At 34.1% G+C, this 19,236-nt stretch overlaps 2 protein-coding genes across 6 annotated transcripts in view; one reads left to right on the top strand and one right to left on the bottom strand.

Moving 5' to 3' along the window:
* LOC142344898 (inositol monophosphatase 1-like) overlaps nucleotides 1–19,236 on the bottom strand; it is a 599,876-nt gene that overhangs the window by 207,516 nt on the left and 373,124 nt on the right. The gene's annotated exons all lie outside the window — the stretch shown is intronic.
* The window catches only part of LOC142344243 (neuronal calcium sensor 1-like), a 67,543-nt gene that overhangs the window by 22,573 nt on the left and 25,734 nt on the right, over nucleotides 1–19,236 (top strand). The window contains exon 2 of one of the 5 annotated variants that reach the window (XM_075395800.1): nucleotides 2,932–3,359. The exons of 2 other annotated variants lie outside the window; for them this stretch is intronic. The gene's annotated coding sequence lies outside the window, so the exon portion shown is untranslated. Of the gene's footprint in view, nucleotides 1–2,405; nucleotides 3,360–19,236 lie in introns of those variants that run through there. 2 more of the 5 variants (XM_075395799.1, XM_075395804.1) reach the window with 2 other exon arrangements.

Raw genomic sequence — 19,236 nt, 5'->3', positions numbered from 1 at the left:
ATTTAACAAAGATAACTTTCTGTGCAAAATAATGATCAAAATTGACCAAGCTGTGAGTTACAACGAGCATTACCAATTGAATTTTGCGAACTTTATGCAATAATTACCTAACGTTGATTGTTTTTTACCAATAGTGTTCAAAATCAAACTGATTTTTCGCCTACTTGTACGATTGATAGATTTTATAGTTTTTATGATGGTGGTCTGTACGGTGAAATTTTCAAATTACTTGATATATTAAATAGTAGCTGTGGTTGTTTGAATGTTGACAATAGTTTGATTTTGATAAATTTTAAAATGGAATCGAAATCATCTAATTATTAATTGTGTTCTTTGTTGTTTTGAAGAAAGGTTTGAGCAAAAAAATTAAGTAAAATTGTTAAAGCATATGATTAGCAAAACTTAGCAAATCAATATCGTTCATATACAACATCAAAGGCTACTCGTAACCAAGCATCACACGCGCAATATAATTGCAAAAAGCCCACAGAGTTTTGAGTTTTGATTTTGAAGTGGCTTAGATTTGAGTACTTGAGGTAATTCATTGTAATACTGTGCCAGACAGCAATACAATATTTAGTAGGTTTGTATCAGGATCCCATGTGGGTGAGACAAATAAAATTTTTGTTGTGAAACAAAAGAACCATCCAATGACTTTTTTTCATATTGCGCTGGTCAAGCATTTACTTTAATGAATCCGTCTTTTGTTAATTTTAGAAATTTGTCAGCCGCAAAAACTCCATAAAAATAATATTCCGAATGAATACATTTTCCCAACAAATAACGTATTTCATCACTATCCATTGGTGGGGTATGTGATAATTGAATTTTTTGTCAACTTCGTTCCGAATTAATAAAAAACATTGAGCTTCTTTCGCCCAGAAATAAAATTTCTACTTTGGCTGCCAATGCTCCATCAAATGTAAGTTGAGACGAAATTGAGCAATTTGTAAGTTCTGGATGAATGAAATCATGAGAAGCCTCTTGCGTTGAAGTTAAGTCAAAAGCTAAAATAAATTGATTGGGATAATTGTCCAGAGTTATGCCATGCCCACCTTTGTCATGAAAATCCTGGGCGTCCAGGGTATTGATGTAAATGCTTGTGGTTAAAAGTTGTTGAGACCGGAGTTCCAACAATAGGTTGAACATTTCATTAAACAACAATTTGACTCAAATTGAATTTCTGGTAGTGAAATGGATTAGTGAGATTAGTTACGTGGTATGCTTGATTTGTTTATCATGCGTTTTACAGGTTCTTTCGATAAAATATCCTCTTATTCCCGCTGTAGCTAAAGCAGTTCGTTCAATACTTCTGTATAGCGATACACGGTACGTATTTTTAGTAGATTTTTCTCAATTGCAATCAAAACATGATCCGCTCTTGTCATTTTTATAACGTACAGATTAGCTTCAAATATTATAACTTTGTAATGTGTGTTTGACTTTGATATTAAAACAAAATCACTTGTAGACCTTCCAAATGAAATCCGCAGAGTGACACCATTAAGTAAGTGTTTATCAGAAATTAAAATATCACTTGCTGGCTTTCCAATAAAATAGTTTTCCTGGAAATTAGCGACAAGAGCTTTTCTGGCCGCTACATCTTCCATATATTTATGAGCTTGTTGAAGCGCTGGTATTTATGAGCTTATATTTATGAGCATGTTGATCAACCAGCTCATATATTTTCTCTTTTATCACTTGAAACCACAAATTTTTCATATGATGGTCAACGGTGATGCATCTTTGATAAACCTGAAACCTCAGTTCATCTGATTTTCAGAAAGTTTTTCAAAATAGAAGGCAAGAATCGTGTTGCGTTTAGCATCAGGGTCGATAAGTTTTTAGTTGATGTGAAGTATCAATCAACGTGTGATGCAGTATCTTTCTAGTTTTCCCTTGGAAAAACTGTAACACATTAGGTTGTTGAGTAATTATACTGACATTTGTTCACTTGTCCTATTAATTTTCTGTGGCACATCGCTTGCATAAAATTTATGCCTCAATTAAAATTCAAAATTATCTCTAAATTTATTCAAGAGAAGCGGTTCCGCCGCATTAAATTAAATCCGCCAGAAGTTCTCTCCGAATCAATAGTATAAACACAACTGGTCAATTTCTCCTAGAAATAAATAAACATTTGTTTAGTGTTTTCCTTAACCAGCCCTTTTGTTAAGAAAACAAGCACAAAATTAGGTGGTATTTGCTAGACGAACCGAAAGGCGGAGCCTCGAGTTAAAATAGTCTTTATTTTCTTCTCTTTTTTTGCAAAAATCTACCACACTGACATTATATACTGGTAGTCAATGGTACGTATAAAGTTGTTCTTTTTATTTCTGAAAATGAACTTCGCACAGCCTGTTTATGTAATTGTTTATGACAGCTCTTTTACCATTTTCTATTGTTGAGCTTTTCCTGAAGTTAAAATTACTTTGCAAGCGACTTTTTTACACGATAAATTTGATTAAAAATGTACAACATATGCTACCACAAAACATAATAAAAAAGTTTCTACTTCCAGTTTAATTCCATTTTATTTCATCTTTAGAATATACTTCCTAATGTAATAAAAACGTACATCCCTAATACATGTTCAATTTTTCCCAGCAATTGAATTTAATGGTAGTAATATCCTTTTTTAATTATCAGCAGAAGTTTCCTATCTTGATAAAAATAGGAACATTCTCGTTTTTACGTAAAAATTTTTCACGCTTGGCTACCAAAACTGGTCAATTTTCAATGCAGAGCTTAAAATGTTCACGTTTGAAATTTATTCACGTGTAAATGAGGCGTGGTCGAATTGTGGGGCTAAAAGTTGTGGAGTATATAATGAAGGAAAGGTAAATTTTCCTCATTAACTTAATCTTTTCCGTCCCGTTTTCGCCCACTTTTTCGATATTGCCATTGGTACTGAATTTCATTTCATTTCAGCGCTTTTACCTTTATTGCGTTTTGCTCTCAATAGCATAAAATAGTGGACTGGAAAACTAGTTAAAGTCTGTTATTTTACCCCTGTAATTTTCTCTCTTTCTCTCTCTAATTTAGATTTTCCATTTCTTTTGACTTTCACTCATTCGATTCCCCAGCGCCCGGTTTCCTTGGTAATTATTCCCTCTGAATCTCGAGTTAAACCGCCCGGGGAGGCAACGCGTTGTCCGCGGGATATTAAACAAAGTCCGCGCACATCGTTCGTCCTGTCCTGCGTTTTTGTTGTCCATTCAACCATTTATACTCTCTCTTTATTTCTCTCTCTCTCTCTCCTTATCATATGAAAAAAGAAGAGGAAAACGGAACGGAAAAGGTTGAAGTTATATTCACTGAAAATTAAAGGATCCAAATCAGAAAGAGTACTTTTGAAGGTGAGTGCGCTTTTTTTCTTCTAATCACTGGGCGAGACAAATGGATCGTTGTTTTATAAGTAACCTTAAACATGCACTATCCTTGGCAAAGTAATTCGAGAATTAAAAAGTTAGAGGAAAATGTCACAAAACTACTTACAATATTTTTTCGTTAGTTTCGATAAGACCTTAGATTGTAGAAAAATTTCTACGCTCTTAGATGAGTTAATTTTGATGCGTATATATATATATATATATATATATATATATATATATAATATAATATAATTTGGCTGAAATTGATAAGTACAAAGTCAAACAAGGAGGCCCGTTAATGTGCACTCGCACAGGATGTTCCGACCCGATCTCAACTAAGTTTTTGACTTTTTTGGCAACCAAAGGAGGCGATAATCGAAAACAGTATTTGAGTTCATAAAAGTCGTTACACACCCAATCTACTAATTGAATCACATAATGCCATGCCTCATCACAGCCCTCAATAGATCTGCCATTAGAAAGACTACGGGAAAAAAAACAAACAAAATAAGCAAATACAAAAATTTAACCGCAAAAACTCAATATCTAAAATTAAAAGCACATAGTAACAAAGTCAAAATGCAATCAGATAAAACCCTAACCAAACAACTTTACTTTTTCTTAACTAAACAGCTGATGAGTTTTTTCCCTAATGAAAATAGGTAACAAGTTGACATAAAGAAGAAATAATGAGGCGAAATTCAATAAACAATCAACATTTTTTTAAAACCAAATAATTTAAAATGTCTCTCAAAAATTATTAGCTTTTTTACAAAAATTTCTTGATAAAATCACAAAAAATTACTACAAAACTAATCGGACCTGTTTTTGGTTAGAGTAAGCCATAGAAACGGACTAAGTTTGCGGAAAAACTTAAGAAGTTACAAACAAGTTGCTAAAACAAAAATTAATGAAGCCATTTAAATCATTAGCTATTATCAGAAACATGTTTTTTATATTTCAACTGCTAATTCAGCTAAAGTCATACTGAAAGATTAAGTTAGTTCACTTGGGCCTCATTTGAAAATAACTGGACTCTGTTATTACAAAAACATGCTAAAAAAAGAAAAAGAAACAAATATTCACCAGTCAGAAAATGTTCATCAAAACGCATATTGTCATACAAGCAAAAAATCAATTATGACATACAATCAATAGTAACTTTAATTTTTGAATGAATGGATTTTTTTTCAATGAATTGCATGGGACCTCTCAATGATGGAATAAGTTACCATTTGACGAAAAAAACAAAAAAAGCTGAAAAATTAAGAAGAAATTGAAAACCAATAAAATCATAAAGTTTAAAAATATTTGCTATAAACTTGTCGCATTGAGCAATATAATTCATTCAATCTTCAACTAGAAGCGTATGTGAGCTCTCAGTTTTCTGTGACAACATAAAAAACAGGAAAAACCTGCAAAACAGCTGATTAAAAAAATGTGTCGAAGCCATTAAAAAATGAACTCTTCTGTAAAATTGTTTTTATTTTCATCTAATTTTTTATAAGCAACGGGACTTCAAAAAACAAAAAATATGAACAAATATATAAAAACCACAAAAGTTTTTAGAAACCCTTAGTATCAATGCCATTAAATTCAGTAGCATTCAACGGAAGTCAATGAATACGCTCAATTATGTCTCGATGGGAAGACAATGCTGTTTGTCATTCATAAGTCATCCACGAGACATCACAATAACTCTTATGGTTATAAAAACAATAACAAGTACAGGCAAAAACGAAAAATTCAGTAGAAAAGTGCGCGAAGAAGGTATCGAAGCCATTTTCTCTGAATGTTTAACAATGATTCATTTAGCGTTTTCTCTAAGTCAATGAGAGCTATCAATAGACTCAAGATAATGTGACAAGGTTTCAATAAGAAAAAAGAAAATAATCTATAAAAAATAGTGTCATCGAAGTCATAAAACCAAAAGTTAGAAAATAAAACCGCTATACAGATCATTTTTGTTGCATTAGAAAGGAAGGGGGCGCTTTCATGGTTGAGACGGGCTCAGAGCTCACAAAAAATTTTAAAGTTTGGTTAAAACTCAATTTTTTTTTTTCAAAAAGACTATTTTTGAAGTCTTAACAGCCATTAGCTATTAGCTGTCCAATCAAAGCACCAGATAGGTTCACTTTATGCTTATTAGGAAGCCCATTGCACTTTGAGTCAATGAGTTTATGCCATAGGACTACAAAATTTTAGTAAAATCTCAAAAAGAAAATCAAGATTTATTAAAAATTACGAAAACTCAGAAAGTTATAGGTGATTTCTTGACTTCTGTTCGTTGGTCAACAGTTGCTCCAAATGACGTTTTTCATTAACAGAAGCTCGACATGAAAAGTGACTAAATTCTATGAGACTTAGAAAAAACAAAAAATATAAAACGTTTTCTGAAAAACAACTCTCAACTTCAATTCAATTTTTAATTGCTCTTGAATCAAGTTCATAGCAAATATTGTAAACGTGTGTGTCTTTTTTATGCAAATTTTTCACTTGACAATTTAGACTTTTTGTGTGACTTTTACGCCCTTGACTTTTTGCGTTTCGCGTGATCTAAAATTCTCTCTCAATCACAAATTCAAGCAGCAAAATTCAATTGGTTGCAATTCAATACTGGAAGTCAAATAAAAATTTTTAGCTTTAATTCTTAATAGTGGTATATGTTAACCTCTAATGTGGTTATTTGAAGCCGACTAATGAACTACTTAGTCCTATTTAGGCTCCACCTTCCTCCCTTCTCCCCCCGACTGACGCAGGCTGCAATTGATTAGAGCTCCCACTAGTTTTTCAAGAGCAATTCTTCCGACGTTTAGTTGCTTATGTTTTTTATAGTAAATCTTCCATATGAGGCAATATCTAGCCTTTTTAATCGTTTTTCGTCTTTTAGGGACACCAAATTCATGCAATTCGCAGCTTGAAATTAAATTTTGAATTGATATTTTTATAGAAAAATATTAATTCGAACGAAAATTACGATAAAAGTGATGAAAGTCATGCAAAATATCCCGTGTTCACATAAATCTTTAAAGCTCGTTAACTCCTAAAAAAACAAAATACAGAAAAATCTCTTTAATTTTGAATTCTACGCTGGACGAGCTTTTTATGGTACCACTCACATTTCTTTAAGATGAATATTTCAATCGGCCAAAATTGACTGAACAAAGAAACCCATTTGAGTATACAGTTCTTCCCCCTCAAGATCGGTCGGAACATTTTTCACAATTAGTTACAATTAGTTCACAATTAGATACATTTAGTTACAATTAATTAATTTTTGCAAATAGTTCAATTTCTGTGGCAGGTATCAAGATCTTGTGTTTTTTCAATCTTAAGATTTTTTTCATTTATATCACGTAGAAACGCATGAAATGTGTGTTGCCTCATTTGCATTTCTATTCTGAAAAATTATTAAGCGATACAGCACTCTGCGAAATTTGCATTGAACTTTTGCATGTAATGCAGGCGAGTTTTCACCAGCTTAACTTTTCAATATCTCTTCTTACATCAATTTCCCATCCTTTGTTCTGTGATGAATCAATTTGAGTCACACATATAAAACATAAAAAATAAGAGGACCACTTAAAATTATTGCAAAATGCAAGGATTCTAGTGCTGATCCGTTTTAATAGTTTTTGTGCAATTTTTAGTTTTTTTGTTTTTTTTTAAATCATTCTAATTGTCCGATCCGATCAAAATTATTGTTCCAACCCCACTTGGGGGGAGGAACCATATACTCAAATGGGTTTTTTTGTTCAGACAATTTTGGCCGATCGATATATTCATCGTAGAGAAATGTGAGTGGTATCATTAAAAAGGTCGTCCAGCGTAGACTTGGAAAATAAAAAGATTTTTTCGAGTTTTGTTTTTTTCGAGGAGTTACGAGGATTGAATTTTTGTGTGCACGGGATATTTGGCATGATTGTTCACTTTTAGTGTAATTTTAATCCCAATTAGGATACTTTTTTATTAAAATTTTAATTCAAAGTTACAGTTCAAGCCACAAAATGAAACAATTTGGAGTTCCTAATAGACGAAAGGCGATGAAAAGAATAGGTCTAGTCTAATAGCGAATTTCATTATCGAAAAAAACTTGAATTCTATTTCAGAGCTCCTTTTTTAAAAAAATTTTTATTTTTTTGTTTTCTAGGGTCACCTAGCAACTAGTCACTTTTCATGTCTAGGTTCTGTTAATGACAAACTTGCTTTACAGTCAAATGAAGCCCAATGAACTAAAAATTCGTATTTTTTGGTTTTGACTCTGAGTTTTCGTAATTTTGAATGAAGTTTTGATTTTTTTTAGGTTTTGATAAATTTTTGATGTCCTATGCCATTGCCTCGTTGATTAAAAGTGCAATAGATTTCGTAATAAGCATTAAGTGAACCTATCTAGAGCCTTCAGTGGACAGCTAATGGCTGTTACGCCTTTAAAATGAATTTGCCAGAAATTTTTTTATTATTAATCGATCAATAACCTATTTTCGTTAATTCTAAGTCGGTCTCAGCAGACAGGGCCAACTTTTTTTCTACTGCGACAAAAATTAATCAGGTTAGCAGTTTTATCTTCTAACTATTTTTTTATGACATCAATGCGACAAGTTTTCAAAAATGTTGGAATATTTTTAGGATATTTTCTTATTTCTGGTTCCTACGGAAATATAATCACGTTATCTTGTTATTGATATCTCCCATTTTCTTGGAGAAGACGGTCGCTGGATAATGAATAAGTTTTTCTGAAAAAAGCTTTTGGTTTAAATGGCTTCGACAATTTCTTCTCGCACTTTTCTACTGAATTTTCGATTTTTGCCTATATTTAACGTTGTTTCTATAGTCATAATACTTATTGGGACGTCTTATTGGTTACCTATGCATAACAAATATCATTGTCCTCAAATCGAGGCATACGCTCCAATTGAGCGTAAATAGTGACTTCTGTTGAAAGCTATTGAATTTAATGGCTGTTAATAATTTAAAAATAATTTTTCGATTTTTTTTTGAAAAGAAAAAACGATCTAAAACTTTTTTTTCGTGAACTTCAAGTTAGTCTAAATAATGATTGGACCCCGTTTTTCTCTAATTCAGCCAAAATTAATCTAATTAGCGGTTGTATCTTCTAACTATTGGTGTTATGACCTCTATGAACGAGTTTTCATGTTTTTTGTAATTTTGTTTCCTTTTGGAATCTTAACATATTTTCCCAATATTGATAGTTGCATTGGCTTAGAGATGACGGATCTTTTATAAATTTTATATGGAAGAACTTGGTTTAAATGGCTTTGACACTTTCTTCTCGCACTTTTCTACTTAATTTGGGATTTTTCCTGTATTTCTTGTTGTTTTCATTGTCTATGACTTATTGTAATGTCTTTAAGATAACTTATTAATAACAAAAGTCCTTGTTGTCTCATTGAGGCATAATTGGCCTATTTATTAGCTTTGGTTGAATGATATTGAATTTAAAGGCGTTGATACTACGGGTTTTTTCAAACAATTCTCGGTTTAATGTATTTGTTCATGTTTGTTGATCTTTTGGAGTCAAAAATATTAAAAAAAAATCCCATTGCAGTTGAAAAATTGTTTGAAAGTAGAAAAGTTCCCACCGAAAAAATCATTTTTAATTTCTTCGACACTTTTCTCGCTCAATTTCTTTTTTGAATTTTCAGTTTTCTTGCTTTTTTTCATTAATTAGGTGGCAATAAAAAACTGACAGGTCTCATTAGTTTGTGTATAGGGATTGAAGAAATGATGTTACTCGATGCATTCAGTTTACTGCAAATAGTCTTATAGTTTGTGATATTATACATTTTTAATAATTTTAGGATTTTTAAACTTTTCAGTTTTTGTTGTTCTTTTCGTCAACTTGTAACTTTCTCATCATTGAGAGGTGCCATACAGTTCTTTGTATTCTACGAATTAACCTTTTTACTGATATTGTGACGTAACCGATGTTTTGTTTGCTGGCCAATGTGCGTTTTGATAAAAAATTAATTTAGTGATGTTTTTTTATTTTCTTTTTCTTTAGCACAATCGCGTAATAAGAGATCCCAATGATTTTCAAATGTGGCCTAACTGAACTTTTTCATTCAGTATAATATTAGCTGAATTATTTTAAATAGAAATTGAAAAAAATACGTAAAATTCAGATAATAGCTAATGAATTTATTGGCTAAAACACTAATTCGTTTTTTCGTAGTATTTGTAATTTTTTGTTCCTTTTTTTGTGTTTTTTTATCTTTTATTGCGGCTGAGCTTAACAACTCAGAAATCAAATTGAATAGCGCTTCAAGGCCATTTCAAGCCCTAAAGCTAGAATAGCGTGACAAGCGAAATTTAATGCTACATTCTACTGAAGCCATTTGGATTTGTTCATTTTGTTCAACATTTATAGTTAGCAACTATTATTAGTACACAATCGTCATTCATGAAGTCAAACTATAACTCAAACTCGAACTACCTCAACCACCAGCAAAACGATACTACGACTTAACGGTATTGCATCAGATTCTTTGCGATTGGATTGCGAATCAACCTGTTATTGATACAGAATATTCGACAAAAATTCTACATGGTTAACAAATTTCCTATGACATCAAATTTACACTGAAAAAGTGACGTTATGGAAAAATGTTCAAATTCTGTCGACATCATTATCTATAACCAATCAACAGTTGAATTTGACATGTAAATCCACGTGACTAGCAGCATAAAAGGAGCTTGAAAAACTACCAAAAATCAGTTGAAATTTGCAATTTTGGTTATATTAAACTGACATACAGTGCGTATTGAAGCACACTCTCTTGAGCGGTAAATTATTTGTTATCGTGTCTTGTTTCTGTAGATCATATTAGTGATTGTACAGTTTTAACTTTACTTTGACTTGTGAAAAGAGAATTAACCTTGATATTCTCAAAACTTTCTTTCTGAGGAACAAAGTTCCTAAGTAAGAGAAACTTTGTGCAAAGCATAAAGTCAGTTTCTCTTACTGGTTTTAAAGAAGCCTACTCTAGTTCAACATTGGTGTTATTGAAACCAATAGAGAGACTTGCTAACATTAAAGTTAGAAAATTATTATTCTTGTTCAGTTATTGTTACACTAAGTGTGACCTTTTCTATAATCTTTGAATTAGAAAGCTGAAACTTTGCATGATTATAGCCAAGTTCAAGAACTACAATTTGCGGGAACTGGATTCCAAAATTCGTTTTATAACTTGAGTTAAAAAGAAAAACTCAACAAAAATTTGATAGTTTCAATTTGAATTAGTTTGTTATTCTGAGAGAAACAACTTTGTTATTCAGCAAAGCTGAGCAGTTAGTTATCAAGAGTAATTGTACAACAAGCAATGCAACGGTAATCTACAGTATAGCGGATAATACAGTTCACAAAAGTCAACTGCAAAAACACAATATCCGGACAGATTTGAAACCGCTGAAACGAACTGGGCGGTGTAAAGTTTTCCTTGACTTTGATAGGAGAGCAGCCGTTACATTTGGTCCGCCGACCCGGACAGTGGAAGGCAAACTGCTGTCCAATCTGATGAAGAGAGTGCCGAAGGCATACCCCAAAGAGAATCAAACAAATCAACAGCGCAACGCCAGTGAGGCAGAGCGAAAGTTGCGAGTGCACTTCACAAATTACGTTGAAGAACTGACCTCGCTTAAAAGGAGCAAGCAAAGCAAAAGGCAATCAGGCAATCCTAACACAATCAGCAGAGAGGAGCTTCAATCAACAGCTCAAAGGTACGACAAGAAGCTCCAATATTTACGGGAAGAAGTCAACACCAAAACAGGGATTGGCTACAAAATAATTGAAGATTCAGATCGACCCAACAAACTAAAGGTCCTCTACCAACAGACTGTTCAGCTACTAGAGGAAGAAATACCCAAGCAACTGCAGCGTTGAAACAAGCTTGTGCCCTATCAAGCTAATTTCGTTGAAGAGCATCTGAAAGAAGCAAGGAAGTGCAAAGCAAGTTTGGACTATCATTGGCTTTCATATATAAGCAAAGGCACGCAACCAGCAATGAATGCAGAGCAAAGCAACGTAACCCAAGCCGTGAATGACAGCGAGAGCCACAACAACTACCCAACGGACAGCCCAGTTGCTCAAACACTGCAAAATGGAGCAACAGCAAGTGGCCAAGAAACGGAGAATGTTTCGGAAACATCGTCAGCAAAGCAAAGGCGAGAGGAAAGGATGAAGAAATTCGATATCGAATTCGAAACCAAGATGCGGCTTGAACAAGCACGGTTTGAGCGGAGGAGGCTAGAGCTGGAAATGCAAATGAAGGAACTGGAAACCAAGCATCAACTGCTGGAGGAAGAGCGTGAGCTAGAGCGCAAAGTGAAGAGAACAGCATTAGAGAACGATGATGCTCGTTCCCAATCAACTGGTGCTCGAGACAAATCACCTTTCAACTGGACCCCCAAGAAGAGACAGGACCTGATCTGCTACATGGGTTGATTGGAACAATATTCAGATTCCGTGAAGGACCAATAGCCCTGACAGCTGACATCGAATCGATGTTTCTACAAGTGCAAGTTCCCGAACAGGACAGAAGTTGCTTGAGATTCTTATGGCGTCCAAGAACAAACGAACCTGTTCAGATATACGAATATCAGCGTCACGTATTTGGAGCTAAGAGTTCTCCTACTTGTGCAAACTATGCTCTCAAGCGAGTGGGACTGGACAACGAAAAAGAGTATCCGATTGCAGCAAAGGCAATACAAAACAACTTCTACATGGACGATTTCATCAAATCAGTGCAAACCCCGGAAGAAGCAATTGAAGTCTTCAATCAACTACAACCTCTTCTCTCGCAACATGGATTTGAATTGAAGAAGTGGATAAGCAACAACGATGCAGTCACCAAAGCAATCCCAGAAGACTGGAAGTCAATCAGCAACACGAAGCAAGTCGAAGTGGAACCCAATACGGAAGGATCCTCAGTGCTAGGACTACAATGGACCGTTACTGATGACAGTCTTCAAGTATGCAGAGGTACAAACAAGGAAGTTGAAGCACCTATAACCCAGAGGAAGATTCTATCACTGGTATCTTCAGTATTCGACCCGATCGGATTGTTTGCTCCGTTCAGTGTTCACATGAGACGACTTCTGAAAGGCATCTGGACTAAGAATGGACAACATTGGGACAACGAAGTGGAGCCCAGTGAAGAGGAAGAATTCCTGAGATGGAAAGAACAACTTCCAATAGTGGCTGAAACAAGCATCGATAGAAGGTACTTCAACAGAGAGAGGGATAAAGCCGAACTTCATGTGTTTGCTGACGCATCTGAAGACACGATGTGTGCAGTGGCCTATCTACGTTCACAACCAAAAGAGTACTCAGCTGACTTAGCATTTGTCATTGGAAAATGCAGAGTGGCACCGATGAGGCATCTTTCAATACCGCGATTGGAATTGCAAGCAGCAGTCATGGCAGTGAGGTTGAAAGAACAGATAGTCAAGGAACATGAAATGAAGATAAATAGTTGCAGTTTTTGGTCAGACTCAACTACGGTACTGCAGTGGATACACAGTTCCCATCGCAAACAACAAGTGTTTGTGGCCAATCGAGTAGCTGAGATACTAGATACAACTGATGTTTCACAGTGGAAACATGTGAGCAGTATCAACAACCCAGCTGACATTGGCACGAGAGCAATCAACATTGAAGAACTCAAGAGAAGTGAGTGGCTCACTGGGCCGGCCTGGTTGAAGCGACCAGAAAGCGAATGGCCACAGCAGGTGAACCTCATATTTGCCTCAGATGAAGAGAATATACCCTCGTCAGTCTTCATAATACAGGCTGAAGAGAAGAAATCTGTTATCCAGTGGGAACGATTCAGTAACTTCAACAGACTAGTAAATACAGTTGCATACGTACAGCGAGCATTGAACAAAGACAAACTTGCAACACTCGTAGTCAACATTGAAGAAAGAGAAAAAGCAAAAGCAACAATCTTCAAGTTACTACAACAAGAACAGTTTGGTGAAGAGATGAAATCTCTCAAAGCTGAAAAGGAAATTCCAAAAGTCAGCAAAATTCTACAATTCTCCCCCTTCCTAGATGAAGAAGGACTTATTCGAGCCAAAGGCAGAATAGGCAAGAGCCAATTGGATTTCAATGCAAAGCATCCAATTTTGCTACATTGGAAACATCATGCGGTTGAATTATTCTTGCGAAACGAGCACAAGGACAATCAACACGAAGGCACTGAGCATGTAAGAAACATTGTTCAGCAGAAGATTTGGATCCTAGGCATACGGAACGCCTTAAGATCAATCAAGAACAAGTGCGTTGCCTGCAGAAAAGGCAGAGCAAAAACGATAACACCAGTCATGGCAGATCTACCCGAAGAGCGGTTAGATGCTTCAACAGCCTTTACAAATATTGGAGTTGACTACTTTGGCCCTTTCATTGTGAAGATTGGGCGACGAAATGAAAAGCGATGGTGTTGTGTCTTTACATGTCTAACTATGAGAGCGGTGCATATAGAAGTGGTACCCAAGTTGGACACAGATAGTTGTCTCAATGCAATAATGAGATTTATTGCCCGAAGAGGCAAACCAAGTACAATCATCAGTGACAACGGGACAAACTTTGTTGGAGCTGAAAGAGAGTTTGCAGAGTACGTTGCGGCATGGAACAAAAAGGGATCGAAGAACATCTAATTCAACGAGGGATCAGATGGAAGTTCAACCCACCCGCAGCACCTCACTTTGGAGGAGTATGGGAACGGTTGGTGAGAAGTTGCAAGAAAGCAATGTATGCAGTGTTGGGGAACAGATCAGTCACCGAGGACGTTCTTTCAACAACGATGTGCATCGTTGAGCAGACTTTGAATGCGAGACCTTTGACTCCAGTCAGTTCAGATGTTAATGACTTAGAAGCATTGACTCCCAATCACTTCTTGCTTGGCAACAGGAACGTTTGCTTACCATATCTACCATGCGCGGAAGAGTTTGTTGATCAACGAAAGCTTTTTCGACAAACTCAAGCCTATGCAAATCTCATATGGGACAGATTTCGGAAAGAATATCTGCCAACTCTGAATAATCGGCAAAAATGGCGATCTACGGTGAACTGGAAAAGATGTTTTCGCGATGGAAAACAGGGCCGGCGATATTGCGGCTGAGCTTAACAACTCAGAAATCAAATTGAATAGCGCTTCAAGGCCATTTCAAGCCTTAAAGCTAGAATAGCGTGACAAGCGAAATTTAATGCTACATTCTACTGAAGCCATTTGGATTTGTTCATTTTGTTCAACATTTATAGTTAGCAACTATTATTAGTACACAATCGTCATTCATGAAGTCAAACTATAACTCAAACTCGAACTACCTCAACCACCAGCAAAACGATACTACGACTTAACGGTATTGCATCAGATTCTTTGCGATTGGATTGCGAATCAACCTGTTATTGATACAGAATATTCGACAAAAATTCTACATGGTTAACAAATTTCCTATGACATCAAATTTACACTGAAAAAGTGACGTTATGGAAAAATGTTCACATTCTGTCGACATCATTATCTACAACCAATCAACAGTTGAATTTGACATGTAAATCCACGTGACTAGCAGCATAAAAGGAGCTTGAAAAACTACCAAAAATCAGTTGAAATTTGCAATTTTGGTTATATTAAACTGACATACATTGCGTATTGAAGCACACTCTCTTGAGCGGTAAATTATTTTTTATCGTGTCTTGTTTCTGTAGATCATATTAGTGATTGTACAGTTTTAACTTTACTTTGACTTGTGAAAAGAGAATTAACCTTGATATTCTCAAAACTTTCTTTCTGAGGAACAAAGTTCCTAAGTAAGAGAAACTTTGTGCAAAGCATAAAGTCAGTTTCTCTTACTGGTTTTAAAGAAGCCTACTCTAGTTCAACATTGGTGTTATTGAAACCAATAGAGAGACTTGCTAACATTAAAGTTAGAAAATTATTATTCTTGTTCAGTTATTGTTACACTAAGTGTGACCTTTTCTATAATCTTTGAATTAGAAAGCTGAAACTTTGCATGATTATAGCCAAGTTCAAGAACTACAATTTGCGGGAACTGGATTCCAAAATTCGTTTTATAACTTGAGTTAAAAAGAAAAACTCAACAAAAATTTGATAGTTTCAATTTGAATTAGTTTGTTATTCTGAGAGAAACAACTTTGTTATTCAGCAAAGCTGAGCAGTTAGTTATCAAGAGTAATTGTACAACAAGCAATGCAACGGTAATCTACAGTATAGCGGATAATACAGTTCACAAAAGTCAACTGCAAAAACACAATATCCGGACAGATTTGAAACCGCTGAAACGAACTGGGCGGTGTAAAGTTTTCCTTGACTTTGATAGGAGAGCAGCCGTTACATCTTTCGTCCCTTCTTATGGCTTAGTCTAACCAGAGTCAGGTGCTATTAGTTTCATTATGATTTTTTAGTAAATTTATGAAGAATTTTTTTGTTAAATATTAATTATTTTTAAGTCTTTTGAAATTATTTGGTTTAAAAACTGTTGATTTTTGAGTTTCGCCTCATTGTTTCTTCTTCTTGTCGGCTTGTTACCTACTTTTATTAATCCCATTTGATGTGTAGTTAGGGAAATCAAATTTGTGTAGCTAGGATTTTGTCTGATTGTAATTTGACGATGTAATTAGGTGCCTTTAAATTAAGATATTGAGTTTTTGCCGTGAAATTTTGTTTTTGTCGCTTTTTTGTTGTGGTTGTTGTTGTTGTTGTTGTTGTTGTTGTTGTTGTTGTTTTGGTTGTTGTTATTGTTGTTGTTTTTCTCGTAGACGTTTTAGTGGCAGATTTTGTTGTAATGAGGCATGGCATTATTTAATTCAATTATCTTCTTGGTTGTTTATCGATTTTGGAGAACTCAAAAATCTATTTTTGATTATCTCTTTGTCAAAAATGTAAGTCAAACGACAGTTAAGTGAAAAATGTAGATGAGCGCGGGTCGAAACATCATGTGCAAACGCACATTAACGAGCCTCCTTGTTACCTACAAATTTACTCAGAGTTCTCAAGTGTTTTTCATTTTCTAGTCTACATACCTAATACAAATTTGTTGTTTTCAGTTTGCGGGCAATTTCTTGGTGACATATTCTAGATAAATCTAATGTATCATTTTTGCAAGCAATTTTGCAGGTATGGTTACCTGCAACTTTTGCATACCTGCGGGCGTTGCAGGTCAATTTACATAGACATTTAATATAGTGTACATTTAATCAGTATCCACCAAAAAACTATCTCGCCCAAAATTCAATTAAAGAAGTTTTTTTGGGAAAATCATGAAATAGGGCAAAAAGATACAATTAATCAACTGTTTTATAATCAAGAAAAAGCAGTTAGGTTGTTAAGTTCATTTGGACTTCTTTTTTTGTTTGTTAATTGAAATAGTCCATATTGATTGCATAATAACTAAAAGTTTTCAAGTTTAACTCCTCCCCCACATCCCGTACTTTTATTCGTAAATCAGTTTCACTGAAGATTCAACAACTGAAAAAAAGCTTCTGAGATGGAAGAGAAAAAATTCAGTTTTTTCACAAAAATTTTTTGCGCACAATTTCTTTTTTTATCATTAATTAAGAGCTACAAGGAATATTACTTTAAATGCTAATGTAAACTGTGCTTATTGCACAAATATTTTTTTAAAATTGTACTTTTTTTTCACTCTACCCTTGCACAAACAAAGACAGTTTCCAAGTCCAACATTTGCATGCAGGAAAGTAACAAAATTCTGCAACTTCATAACTTTTTCAGATCTGGAGCCGCTAGGCGTTCTCGACGTCAGGTTTTCTCAGTGATGTCAGATTTTCTCTCATTGAGTTCATCAGAGTCACGTAATCTATTCTTAAAGCCATGTACGCTACAAATCTGGTCCGTTCAGTTGATCACTCGACTCATTTTTAAAACAAAAAAATGCAAAATTAATCTTTTCGGTCGGTAGCTTTGAAAACTTGTTCAAAAGAGTTTCACATCCACTGCTTACGGTAAACCGTTGATCCATAAACCTTAGCCCCACCTTAATTTTATTTCTTTGGTTTCCGATAAGGACATTTCCAAAACAATTGATTCTCTTTGAAGCCAACACAAACATAGCCTTTAGAAAAAATTTCAATGTTAAGTACAAGACAAAAACAGTTGAACAAAATCCGCAAGTTTAAACCTTAATCTGTCCAAAATTTTTCCTTCCGTTTTTGTTTATAATCTGCTGTTTATTAGTTTGATTAGCTGATTTTGGTTTAATTTTTGTTCTGGGAGGGATTTCATTTGGTTCCACTTGAAACTCCAAAACAGACGAGTTATATCTAACCAGTTATAAATAATAATCAATTTCAACTGTCACTATTTGTCTGCTCCGTCGCGTCATTTTGAATATAAATGGGAATTTTTCAGCATATTTAAGGTATGATTTCTGTCAATTTATTATGCTAAGAGATGTTAAGCAGCTTAAAATGGGGGTTCTGAAATAGTATAAGATTATTAAGCAGCCCATTACTTTTTCTTCTAATTTAATATTTCTTTTCAAAAAAGTTTTTTTTTTTTTGGGGGGGGGGGGTTCCATTAGTCCAAAGAGCAGGTACTGAATGACAAAAGGAACATTTTGACCTCAATTATAAGTGATATGCACGTCAGATCTTAATACATGAAATTAATCAGATACTGCGGTTTTTAGTTACTTAAAATTGTTGTCAATTTGTGAGCGAGAGAGTTTGAGATGGATAATTTTGTTGTAAAAAATGTTCGCAGTCGTTGAATTCACAAATCGCAGAAAGTGCTGTCAAAAATTTGGATTTCTAATTCCCAAGTTTATAAATTTAGTTTTTGGTTTTTGAAAAATCTGTACAATTGCTTTTCTGGTTCCTGGTTTTCATTGAAATTATATATTTGAACATCTTCCTTTCATTTTTAATTTTAGTTTTCTTGCAACCAATTTTCTTTTGGAGCTGAGTTTAGCGGATTTTTTTTTTGCGGGACAAAAATTTTTGTTGGAATAAATTAATCCAAAATTTTAAAATGTTTTATAAACTAATCCAAAAGTTTACAAATAACTTGTAAAATAATCCAAATATTTAAAAATAATTTATAAAATAATTCAAAGATTATAAATAATTTATTAAATTATGAAAAAATTGCGAAAAAAGTTATAATTATTTATAAAAATGATGCATCTTTTTTGCAAATGTTTATAAACTAAATTATAAATTTTTATAAATTATCCATTATTTTTTGACTGGGGAATCTCTCTTCGATTAATTTTGTATACGAACAACATGATCAACTTTCACAATGTAGATAATATATTGAAAAGTATACATAACAACAGGATGCTCGCAAAATTTCTATTAACAATGTTTGATGTCTAAAATATTTTTCTGAGATAGACATTGGGCATTCTTTTTTGAACAATTTGCACCATTTTAAACACCCAATACAGAGTAAGTTTCTGCATTGATTGAATGATACGATGTCAGTGTCTTAGCTATACCTGCTGTCGTAATGCTTGATATCGGCTAGAGTATTACTGAAAGTTAAACTTTTAGAAATTGAGGTGAGTTCGGAGCATATGAAGCTTTTCATAGAGTCAAATGACATTTACTTTATGGAATTATTTTCTCACTACACTCTGATGATGTAAAGACCTGAAAATTGCAGAGAAGACGCTTATTTTGGAAAATTTGATTTTTCTTAAAAAGTTACTCTGTTGGAAAGCGACTATGCCACAAAAGTTGTGTTAGCTATCAAAATTCTACGAATTTTTGTAGACTGAATTTTTTCAATATTTTTGACAGAGATCAAAAAAACTTTTCAGACTTCACTCTATCTATTTGCATGGTTGTTTCCTGACT

Source organism: Convolutriloba macropyga, chromosome 8, assembly GCF_964194025.1.
Source record: "Convolutriloba macropyga chromosome 8, txConMacr16.3, whole genome shotgun sequence".
In the NCBI taxonomy this organism is placed as follows: Eukaryota; Metazoa; Xenacoelomorpha; order Acoela; family Convolutidae; genus Convolutriloba; species Convolutriloba macropyga.
Note: the sequence above shows the minus strand (reverse complement) of the source record. Positions and strands in the feature narration are given on the sequence as shown.